Here is a 12,823-nt window from a genome sequence, read left to right on the forward strand (position 1 = left end):
CTTTATAAAACTCAATCATCATTTTCAATGTTTAATGAAATTCTTTCTAACCCTACCTGTAAAAATAATGGAAGTTTAGAATTAGATGCTGTTTCTGTGAATTTCATCCAAGTCTGGACAAGGCTGTTTCCTTTTAAGTTTTTCTTCTGTAGCATAACTGGGCTATTACTTGTTTTACTTTCCTCTTAAACTTTGTCTCTCTCCACAGGACAGGCAAATCTGTTAGCCTGACGCCACAGTCATTCTCAGGCCTTACTTACGTAGGACAGCATCTGTCAGGAAAACATAAATCCTTTCTTTACTACCAAGAAAAAAAAAGATATTATCATCAAATGTGTTGGTTGTGAAGTGTTCAAGGCACGTGCACTTCACAGTCCTGCAAAATAGGTCTCTTTCTTCAGTGCATGTCATACATTTGCATAGCGAGGAAAACACTTCATTCTTGTTTGACATGCACTAAAGTAATACGGAGAGGAAACGGGCAGATATTTTAAAAGGAATTTTTAAATTTCACTCTTCCTTTAGATAGGATTACCCCCAATGTGCAGTGCAGGTATGCATTTATATGTGTCTGAACTGGTGGAAAAGACATTTGCAAAAACAGATTTCCTGATCTTGTGTAGTTTTCTTTCTACATGAGTGCGACTGTAATAGGCCGAATCTTGTGTTTAAGGAAGAAAACTCTCCTTTTGAATGTAGTCAGCGATCATCACCTATATCTGCAAACATTTCTAGGCTTGGAAATCTGATCTTAATGGAAATTGCTAGCAGACTTGATGTATTTTATTGCTAACCTGCTCTCTGCCTTCCCTGGCAAGAAATCCTGAGATCAGTAACTGACAGTTATCCATTGCCTGTGCTGACTAATATTTCCTGTGCTCTGTTCTGCAGCCTGCTCTCTATGATTAAGTGACCACGTATAACCATATTTGTTAATGAGTTCATAGTATTTTCCTTAGTCAGTTAGCTAAACAAATACTCCGTATCTTTGAAGGCAGGGATACACTTTATTGCTTCCACATATGGCTCTAAAAGGATGTGATACAAAGGAACACAATGTGCCTAAGCCAACAGGAAACTTAAAAAAAGAAACATGTACAAAGGCTCTAAGAAATTTGTTTTTCTTCCCACTGAGTTTCTTGCATTATTCACTCCAGAAAAACAGGCCAGCAATTTAAACACTAAAGGAGGCCAAGGGGTGGGGGCAGTATACATATCAGAAGAAAATTTCATGATATAAAATACTAAGATTGTATAGACCAAACTGAACTGCTCTGAATTTTGACCAAAATCAAAGAGAATTTTTTGGGATATGTTTAAGCTTTTAAGGAGAAGACGGAGTACTTCGTGGTTTAGGCAGTGAGGCATGAAAACCTTGTGTTTGTAAACACTGCTGGTTTTCTGACAAATATAGGGCTAAACTCTGCACCACGGACAGATTTATTCAATGTTCATTTAACCAAAATGCTTTGATTTGATATACTGGATCAGAAGGGATCCTCTACACACAGATTTCACCTCTGTGAGTAAGAATCAGGCATCTTCATGGCATTTCTTCAGCCATCCCTTCCCCGCAAATACACCGCCCTCCCCTGCAGCAGTGCTGTGAGTCACTGCGGGACAGATACCTCCAGCCTGCGGGGATGGTGGAAATAGATTTCCTGATCTTGCGTGTCTTTTCTTTTTTTATTGTTAAATACAGATGTCTTTTGCAGTAGTTTGTTCCTAAGGAAAAATAATCTTTCTTTCTTAATTGTCTTTGACTTAAAACTGTTGGCTGTGTAACGGGTAAGCAGGAGTAGCAGGCTTTGACTTCTGTCTTTGTTGCAGATCTGGCAGAGTACGGATGACAGCAAGGGGAAGCCACCCAGGAAAAGTTGCTGGATAGGAAACCTGATTCATGCCAACACCGTCAGGTATTTTTATTGGTCATGCATGCAGACCAGTGAGGGGAAATAAGAAGTATAGTGCCAGATGAACAGTTTCCATGCACCAGGGTCTCCATGGAGTGGAAAGCAGGGCACTAGACTAGAGTAATTATCACAGAATAGTCCTGTTTTATTTTCTGCAGGCTGGGAGGGTAGATTTTCTCCATGGACTTCCAGTTGTCTCTCTTGCTTTTCCTAGCTGTTAGCTGAGTCACTTGGGCTTGGTGCAGTGCCGAAGATCCTGGCTTTCATTAGTTTTTGTCTAATCCTGAATCCCGGTACTCGAGCTGTTCTGACATAGTATTTTATTTGTTAATGGCTCCTATCTATTAAGTGTTTGCTGTTCTATCCAATACGAGAATTTTATAAATTTCTGTGTAAAAAACTGATTGTTATATTTTGCTTCTGCTCGACGATGATGCTAAAATAATTTTCCTTGGAATTCTGACTCACTATAGCCTGATTCAAATGGAAAACTTTGCTTCAGTTTATCACACTTAAGATAATATTAAAGCAAATAGTGCCATTACAAACATTATATACTAAGTATTACTATATACTAAGTATTACTTTTGACCATGCCTTTTCATTGCATTATATTCTGTATATTTGTAATTGTTAATCACTTGTTTCTGAATTCCTGTGCTAAATCCAGAGTAGCCTTTTGTGGGGAATCATCTGCAAAAAGACCTGATCTTCTTGTGGGTGGCAAAGCAGATCTGGGTTAAGACACCGGAGTGAGCAAACGGAAGTCTTGCTGACTCTAGTGTGTTTTGGGTACAACTATACTATTTGGATGTACTTATATAGAGAAAGTGCTTGTGTTCAAAATTACTGCCCTCTCAAGCTGTAGAAGAAATGGGCAGAGAAAAGACACTTTCTTCTGCAGAATATTGTAAGATTTTAATACTTGTTTTTCTTCTGACCTGAGAAAAGAATGCCAAGTTTCCAAACTCTCACTGATAGGAAAAAAATTCAGATCAGTCAAAATTTGTATAACAAAGTTCAAAGATTTAGTTAATTTATATTTTAAATAAATCAAGTATATGATATAATAACAATAAGTTTGGAAAGAAAAAAGAAAAGAATTTAACTCTCCTTTTAAAAAGGAGTTTGAGATGAAGTATTAGTTTATATAAAATTTTTCCTCAGACACAAAAGAACAGCAATGTTGACTCACATTACAGAATGTTTTAATTTTTAAAGAAAATTTTCAATGAATATTCTAACAGAAGATGATTCCATAAAAAATTTTCAAACCCTACACTAGACATACTAAGTAGCTCATAAAACATTTAGAATATTTTTTTCTTATCCTGAGAGGAACATCCAAGTTAAATTTTTATCAATATGCAGAGCCACTCGCATCAACTCAGTCATAAAAAAAGGTCATAAGTGATGCTCAAATATTACTTTGACCCTTAAGTCAGAGAGGATCCTACCCTGAAAGGTTTACAAATGTCCATGATGGGAATCTCACTCTCTTGGTAGCTGCTGTCAGAACCACCAGCAGATGGTGCCTTAGCTAAACCTCCATGGCTAAACGGAAGCAGAATAGGCTTTTTAGAAACATAATCAAACAAATTCACTAATCTCCACTTCTTAATATCTGAGATGATGATGGACCAAATGGAAAACATTTTGTTATTTACTAATAAAAATGGATGTGAGCAGTAGAAGATAATGGAACCATGAGCCTTTAAATGGCAATATCAAGCCATGCCAAAAATATCTGATTTCTTTATCTGACAGAATGACAAAATATACCGGATGAAGAGAATGGGGTATATGTGCAAGAACGTTCATCAAGTTTCATCACCTCTAAATGGAGATAATGACGTTTGGGAAGTTCGTTGGTGATGAATCTGGAATGGATGAAGGTATATGGAAGAGCAAGGGAGAAAATAGCTGTAGAGGCTGGCTGTAGACTCAGTCATTTTTGTACATATCTTTCAAAAATGCTATTTGTAGAGTCTAGTGGCAGCCTGCTTCTTGAATGAAGCTCACACGCTGTCCCTTGCAAAGCTATTTCCTGAAATTTGTTCATTAAGATAGCACTCATAGACACGTGCTGTTGTTTACACACACAAGCTAGCAATGCTCAGAGCTTGCAGAAATTATTAGACAGAGGTTAAAAAAGAATCAGTGAAAGCATCAGTGCCACCTTTATAAGAGCTGTTTTCACATTTTATAAGAAGATCTAATTGAAAAGAATTCTTTCACTGATCAAAGCTCAAACAACAAGTGTTGAGAAATAACTCTTGTTGCAACTTGGAGAATGGTTTTAGAAGCAACCATAGAGCAGGAAGAAAAATGCTTTTGTAAAACAAACGGCTGTTTAAACCTCTATGCAATCTTACACAGGATAAAAGATTACAAAGATGGCTATATACAAGCAGCTATACTGCCTTCCAACAATTTTTACATAACTATTTTAAGTGCAGGTTTAAGTTATTAAGTTTCTTTTATCGACATTCAAGTTTAACTAGTAGCAGATGTATCTGCATCACCAGAAGTGAAATCTGAACAAAGAAGAAATAGGTTACAAATATATTTCATAACATGTGTTTCTAAAAAAAAAAAAAAGTGCTTACTGGAAAGGTTACTGCATTTCAATTGTAGACAAAATGATCCCTGTATGCCATACCCAACTTCAATGAGTGTTGCAAGGTTTGATTAGTATTTGCTCAGTACTAGAAGAAGAGCACTGCAACAAGTGGGACATATAAATTGAAATATTCATTTCTATTCTTATCAACCTGCACTGTTTGAAAGTAAACTGTTTGTCCAGTCCATTGAACTTCTTAAACAAGTCTGGAAGAGACATAGTAAATTCCAGTAGAACCATATTTTAGAGATAAACATGTCATAAGGAATGTGTCTATTCCTTGTGGCGTAGAAATGCTGCTTGTTTTTTAATATATGACATCTCCTGTTCTGGCAGTTTCTGAAAAATCTTCTTAGTCCAGACTCATTTTCATGCAGTAGCTTTTAGACCTTAAGCTTGCAATACAAAATACAGGCAGCTTTAAGGAAAAGTCTGTTATTTATGAACTGCAAGCAACAGTTCAATAATTCAAGTCCATTAGTCATTTACTCATATCAACTTTAAGTCCATCCAAGGCAGATTTATGAATACAGTTCATAACAAACAGTAGTCACTTTCCATTTCCTAAATCTGCTTAGCATTTGTAAAAGTTGAAAAAATGCAAGTATATGTACTGAGGGGCTTGGCATCTTTATGTGTTTTATATAAATGTCAGAATTACTAAAATGCATTTTAAAATAAAAGATCTATAACAAGTAGCTTTACAAGATACTTTATTTTGAAAAAATTCTAAAGGGTTGTAATTATAGAAAAAACTGGTGGAAAAAAGTGGGAGGGGTTTATTTTTTTCTTTGTGGTTTCTATTTGTTACAACAAACATTCCCAGGGTGGTGTAAATTTATTGATATCATTAGAGCTTCTTGTGATTCTTACTGAAGAATGGAGTAATTTCAGGATTCAATTTGTTTGCATTGTATTATTTTTACTTTCAAACATTCAGCATTTTTCAGAGGTTCGAGAATATCAGCCTGTAATTAGCCCAATGATAGTGACTAAAGGCAATAGTGATTAGTAAGGATGACTTCTGGCCACTCAAGCAGTTAAAATGATCAATGGGTCTCCAGTTTGAACATTGTGTTTTAGTAGCTGATGAGGAATTCCAAAAGTCTGGAAGCAGAATATAAAAGCAGCAAGATAATGCGGTTGGAAGGTATTACTAAAACTGACATCATGTCTCTTACAGCCAGACATGTAGAGCAGCACTGTATCATACATGCCAGATTTGAACAGTGTTTGGGAAGGTGCTGGCATCATTACATATTTGAAAGGAAAAATATCCTACTAATCATGCAATAATATTTCATGGGAAGAACGAAAGCCCCAGTATTCTGGTCTTATCAGACTCTTCCAGCACCAGCAAACAACGGTTCCCAGTAGTAGGAAACCACAGTCGGTTCTTGAGAATTCCCGTCCCACTAGCCTGTAGATACAGAAGATCTGTCTCAAATTTTATGAGGTTTTAAAATATATAAAACAAATTAAAACCTAATTACCTGAAGAAGGAGTTCTGCAGACCACTGAAATGGTTGTCATCACACAGGCTCCCTAATGTCTCCATGTTCTTCTTCCCAGCATCTGGAGGGATTGGTACCCAGCTCAGAAGGGAGTTGGAGCATATTTTAAGTTTAAGCACACAATTAATCCCACTGCTACTATATAAGTAAACTCATAAATGCCTCCTTGGAGTGAGATATAGAAGGACAGCCACTCTGGGCTCTAGTTCATGCCCTGCATACCACTGACTTATATATTAATTAATCAGGAAAGGAAAAAGACTGAAAGGGAGCAAAGAAATTCTAGACTGGAGTTAGGATGGTTCACATATTCTAATGATCTGACTCATGACGAAAGTTTAGTCCTTATTTCAGAGTCGCTGACAATCTTAAAATGATTATGATGATATGGAACCAGGAGAACCATCAAGACCTCTACATTCATTTATTATACTTGCTTCATGATCCTTTTATAAGCAAATGTAATATGTGAATATTCCAATAGTTAATTTATATGTCAATTCTTATGATTTTTCCCCTGAAAATTGTGAGTAAAAACAGAAGAAACAATAACACAAGAAAGAAAACTAAGCATTTCTTAGTTAATTTTGAAATAAAGCTAATACAGTACAGAAATAACTTATAAATAAAAACTGAATGCTACCATTACAAACCCACATTAATTTAACTACTGCCAGTCTATGTTAAGTTCTGAAAAACTGCAGGCTAAGGCACTGAGCCTTTAATAACTGTATTGGTACAAGTGTTGCTTTCATTGATGAATAACTCAGAAAAACAGAAATGTTGGTACTCCTACGCATTATTTTAGCTGCCATTCTACTAGGACTGGTTGCAAAGAGAAGATCGCTGGAAGAAGGTGACTTTTTAATGAGTTGTTAAGGTTAACATGCTAAAAATAAATATTGCAGTTCTTTAAGAACACCTGGGAATGTGCCACAATCCAGTTCAATTTCTAAGCAGAGTAAAGATATAAAAAAGATTACAAAAAGAAGTGTGGAGGAAGGACTAAGATAAATGACATTAAGGTGTAATAGCTATTGCATAGTTCCCTATGTGTTGCAGTTCCGTAATTCTCCTTTCATTTCCATTGACAAAGACTGCTAAGTCAGGAAAAGTCCAAGAATAAGGGACCTTCCAGTATGTCTGCCGTTAGTTTTGTTACTGATTTTTCCATGCTACAGGTTCTTCCCCCTACATCTCTACTATTGATTACAGTGTGCTGCATTTTGTGATGGAGAGATTATTGCAAACTTCAGGACAAGACTGAATTTTGAAAAAAAATGTAATTGAATTTCCTTAAGTTTTGGATATATTTTCAAAAGCACTCAAGTGAGCACAGTAACCTGTTACTCCCAGCAAATTACTTCTGAAGGGTTGATTGATGGGACTGGATTTGCTTTTAATATTACACTGTTTATGGTTAAATGATAAGAATGGGTTCCCATGATTTTTACCCTGTTTTCCTGGAAGCCCTGGAAAGTACTGATTAGTAAACATAAAACTAGCTTGGATAGATGCACAGCAAAAGGAAGCCCGTTCTGTAATCCTTTCTTTGCATCTCTTTATTCAGTTTGCTTTTAGATCAGTGTTCAGAAAGTCACTGTATACTAACAAACCACAAATTGCCGAATCAGCAGCTGGCTGATAAAATGAAAAAAACAGCAGGTAAGGGAAAGAGGCGTGTGCTTTAGGAGGGCTCTTTAAAGCTGCAACTACATTTCTGCAAAATCGCTTACAACGAGAAGTATTTTACCGTCCCTTGGTTCTTCCTTCCTCGCAATCACCAGCTGGCTCACAGCTGGGGATGTGCTGCGGTGTAAAAGGTTTTGCATGACGTTGTATGAAAACGTGTGCCAACTTCATCGTAAAAGCTCGTGTTAACCAACAGCCTCTCTGCTCTTTTAACAGAAGTGTACATTCTGTGCCTCCTGTCTGGGAGCTGACAAACAGCTCCTGATTGCCAGGCATCTGTCACTGGCATGAATGGACAGTGAAAACCTACTATCCAGCTCTGGGTTTAAAGACGGTTGGCTCCTGCATTTATGGAGAACAGCTCTGCTTCCAATAAGAAATGATTCTGAAAAATTTACCATCTCAGACCTCTTCATCTGAGGACAGACGGGCTGCTTTGAAAGGGAAATATCTCCAAGAGTGATACGACTCTCACAGTGGCTGTGAGCACTTGAATGGAAGATTTATGCTTAAATATATAGACGGCAAATCAAGGCTAGGCTTGCAATACAGAAAAAGTACAAGGGAAATATATTTTCCCTTCTGAAAAACCACTCAAGCAGAGATGTTGGTGCTGGGGCTGCAGCTCAGCAAGGAGAAAGCCAGCACAGGTAAGAGGGTGCCTTGGCAGGATCTGCCACATTTGCTCACCCTGTTTTGCGGTGTGCGGAACAGGAGCCAGAAACAAAGACTGCTGTATGGCCAGCAGACCTGAACCCCAGCCCCGTAAGGCCCAGAGAACTGTCCTATCAAGCTGGACCAAACACTGGTTTAGTGCCATAACCAGCCTCAGGAGATGCTACTGCTGATCACAGCAGCATCTACACATGCCTATGTAGACACATTTGGGCCAAATTTTGCCCAGTTTCTAACAGGGTGCAGAGAGATAAGGAAAAAACAAGGAAACTGAAGAGCCATCTGAACCACGAGAGTAACTCACCATTCTTGCCAGCACAGTAACTTCAGAAATGAATGGAAACCCTCCGGCTGCCTTTATTGCATGCCCAGCAAGGCCAGCAAATTCTCAGCCCCGCTGCCTGCTTTGGAAAGGACAAAGTACTGGGGTGCTCAGTGCCACCTGAAGCTCCCTTTGAACCTTCACAGTCTCTGAATACCTCAGTCTGGACTGTTAAGCTTTTCATTACACTGGAAACTTTTAGTTTGTTTGCATTGAACAAATGACCTGAAATACTCCACTGTTGTGCATGGACATGACGATTCACATATGCGAAACACTGTTCAAAAGCAGTCCATATTCTTCTGTTGTATGTCTATGTTCATATGTATTTATTAATTTACAGTAAACTGAGTAGCTGTCAGGTTTTTGGGTGTAAAAAAACCATTTCTGTTTTGAATTGGTATCTGAGGAAATTCCAAAGATATGACAAGTGGTTTCCAAGCAAATATTTAGGGGAATGGGTATTACATTTTATAAAGCAGCTACATTACATGCCATAGTTTCCCTTTATACTTAGGGTGATTTCCTACTCTCCAGGAGAAGACATTACTAAAACATCACCAAGTAAGATTGGAACTAATTATTAATAACAGTGTTACTAGTTATTAGTGGCAATGATGTTTGATGCTAAAGATGAGTAAAGATCATGTCACAAATCAAACTATATCTCCTGGAGCAAGACAGACTGCTGTTCTCTTTCTGTTTGATGATTAGCGATAAACAGGATCCACCAAGTTATCAGAGGTAAGGCTGAGGCACCGAAGGGTCTGGAGGAAACAGAAGGCAGATTTTGTCACACAGACAAATACATAACTGTAACCTGTTTAGGAGATTTAGATCCTCAGCAAATATAAATGGGGGTGATCATACTAGCATCACTGACATTCAATTAAACTTGATCTTCATGAAATATCTTACAGCGTTTCTGTCTCCATACAGGCAATCATTAGGTAGAAGTATAAGATTGTGCTATTAAATTCACATTTCTGGACTTACGGTATCTGTAATTTCAGAGGAAAATCAATTTCAAGAATGTTTCACCAGTAGGAGTCATATAGCAGTTCAGGAATTCTGGAGCAGCATAAAATTATTGATCAAAACAAATTCCAAATGCTAAAGCACAATGCTTACATTTCCCTGGTCTTGTAAACAAAACCCCCTGATTGCCTGTGTAGTGTTCTATAAAAAGAAAAATAAATAAATAAAAAACCACATGCTGGCAAGCCAAATGAGCTATTACCAGAAGATGGCAGTGATGTCTTTTTACAGCTGTAGTCACCATGCCATTTACAAGAATAACCTAATTGCTGTATAGTTATATCATAGTAAAAAAGGGTATTGGTATAGTCAAACCAATTACCTCCTGGTATCTTCAGCAGTCTATCTAATGTGGTACAATTTTTCAGTAATTTTCAGTTCTGTTACTTTTCTTCTATTTTTAGACTACAGTAGTTTTGGAAATCAGCCAAGCTCTAACAACATGAATAACATTTTAGTTGTATCATTAACAAACAGTTTGACACACCTGAAGTTCAATTATTTCCAAATTAGAAGAATCTGGTCGGAGACCATTTTCCTGTCACTCACTAGGTCTGGGCAACCTTTATTTGCTTCCGTTTTTTGCTAATTTAAAGGCTCTGTAACATAATAGCAGAAAATGTAGAGAGGGTAAATTTAACATAAACAAGAACATTTATTTTACTCCACCTCATAGCTGTATATGTAAGTCCCCAGATGCTAGGCCACAATGTGTTTCATTAGAGGGGAATTCCCTAACCTCAGCAGAATGATGCTACACTTGCAAAATGCCTCTAATTTCATGTAGCGATGAGAGCCTGACAGTCATTCTCTATCCCAGATGATGCAAGGAGCTATAAAGAGAAAATCAAGGTTTCTGCTTTTAATTTCATAGGTCACAGAATTATACCATCCAGAACTAGACAAATGAGTGATTTGTGGAAGGTATGCGATGCCTTTTGCCATAAAGCCTGTCACCCTTACACACTTCATTGTCTCATCAAGAACGAGCGTGTCTGCTACTGCCAGTGCCGCTGTGAACTGAAAGCCTTTCAGATCAAAGGTGATGCTGCTTATCAACAATTCAGCAATAATAATACGGTATGCTCATTTAATTCTTCTTAGAAGAATAAAGGTTTTTAATTTGAATTGTACAAATGAACTGAAACGCAGTTTTTGGTAATAATACTGGCTTAAATGTTTTTCTTTGCCAGTTACAGATTCCCTAAGCTCCTTATTGCTATGTAAATGTGAAAACCCCAAACCTTAGCAATGGATTGGAAGTGCTGATTCTCCTAAAGTCCCCTAAGCAAACTGAACACTGAGCTGCCATGTCAAGCCTGTTAAGTCATTTGAAGGAATTTGGGAAGTCAGCACACTTGGGGTAATTTCCTGGCAATTCATCTATAATGTCTACTGCCTGTTCCAATTTCTGACACATAGATATATTATACCCAACTGTGACCAGCCTGCATAAACAGTAAACTCTTTTGAAAATATAGGATGTGAAGAAATAGGTTTTCTTAGTACTTTTAGAAAGGTAGATAAATCATATTGAACTTGAAATAACAGATGATCAGATCTTGAATGACTGAATACCTGTGTATATTTTTATCTAAGAACTGAATGTAAAACATGTCGATAATGTAACAGTATTAATTTTTAAAATTATTTCAGAGTGTTCGCCAAATACCTAAGCACCTGAAGCAATCCTATGGCACATGATTGAGTTTCATGTTCATCTAACGCAAGCTTGTCCCATTTATTTATAGAAAATGACTTAAATTCTTTCCAAAGTATGTTTGATTTCACTTGAATTTACCAGGCTGCTGGTGCATATTTTAAATTATGCAGCTTTCTGAAAGGGATAGGTATGTCATAGGAAGTTTGTGGGGTTTTATTATAAAAGGGAATTGGAAGCTTTTAAAAGATCAAGGGCAATAATGCAAAGATGTAGGTCAGCTGAAATTTAAAGTTCATGGAGCACTCTGAAGGCTTTTAAATACATCTCAGTAGGAAATCTGTGAGTAGGACTGCAGGTCCTTGCCATGTGGAAATGCCTTTTCCTTATGAAGTTGTAATTCCAACGCCAGAACACTCGTATAGCCCCAAATCTTTTCCCTTTCATCAGTGTCTGAAGATGTGAAGTTCTGGTGGGCTTTTCATCAGCAAAATGACAGAAACAACACATGCCCAAGGAAATACATAATTATTTTATACTTTTTGATCCGCTAAATTGTAAAATTAAGAAAACTCATTGTGGATATTCTTTTTTAAATGTGAACAAAATAGATTTGCGGATGAAGAAGGGCTGCTTTAGAAAGCTAGAGGCATCCACTGTATTTGAAAAGGGAAACATTTCCTTTACAAATATATTAATATGTGACAGCCTTCCTCAGCCTATTGAAACTAATATAGTTTTTACCATAACTTGTGTATTTCAGATCCCACTTCAAGCCCTTCTTTTTCCTCCAGCGTGGTACAAGGTTGATTGAAACCACACAGGTTGTCATTACACAGCCCAAAGTCTGGTGATGAAATCTAAAGAACCATTTCATTTTTTGTTCTCTCACTCCTTTAATTTTCCTCCTATTTCCAAAGTTCAGACCATTTCTATTCCTGGATAGAAAAGACACTTTTCACTTTTTGTACCTTATTTTTGGTAAATGTAAAAAAAAAAAAAAAAAAAAAATTCTACTGAAAACAAACATTTATTTATAACTCTTCTTCACTGAGATAATCAGAACACCTCATTCTGAATAATGCTTTTGGTCGTAATTTCTTTTTTGTTAAAAACCCATACTCATCCTAACCTGTTTGCAACTGTCAGTGATGACATCCTGAAGGAAGAAAACTTAAAGGAAGTATTTTGGTGGTTGTGTATAAACTAAAACCAGATCAAAATATTCTCTGGTTAGGATAATTTATACCAGTTTCTACTGTGACTTTGTCTAATAAAACAATCAAATGCAAAGTTCACTCTCTGATGATTGAAGAATTGGATTGTGCAGAAAATAAAAAATTGGCAGAGCAAAACATCTCAGCTGTAGGCTATAAAGGGAAAAGA

At 36.9% G+C, this 12,823-nt stretch overlaps 1 long non-coding RNA gene across 2 annotated transcripts; it reads left to right on the top strand.

Moving 5' to 3' along the window:
- Window positions 1-1,166: 1,166 nt before the first annotated feature.
- Window positions 1,167-12,556, top strand: LOC142079603 (uncharacterized). 2 transcript variants are annotated; one of them, XR_012672726.1, is made up of 4 exons: window positions 1,167-1,522; window positions 1,831-1,916; window positions 10,652-10,857; window positions 12,201-12,556. It is a non-coding gene; the product is annotated as an uncharacterized LOC142079603 (long non-coding RNA). The 2 variants fall into 2 exon arrangements; XR_012672727.1 differs by lacking the exons at window positions 10,652-10,857; window positions 12,201-12,556 and adding an exon at window positions 7,959-9,091.
- Window positions 12,557-12,823: the final 267 nt, after the last annotated feature.

This window comes from Calonectris borealis, chromosome 2 (assembly GCF_964195595.1).
Source record: "Calonectris borealis chromosome 2, bCalBor7.hap1.2, whole genome shotgun sequence".
Lineage (NCBI taxonomy): Eukaryota > Metazoa > Chordata > Aves > Procellariiformes > Procellariidae > Calonectris > Calonectris borealis.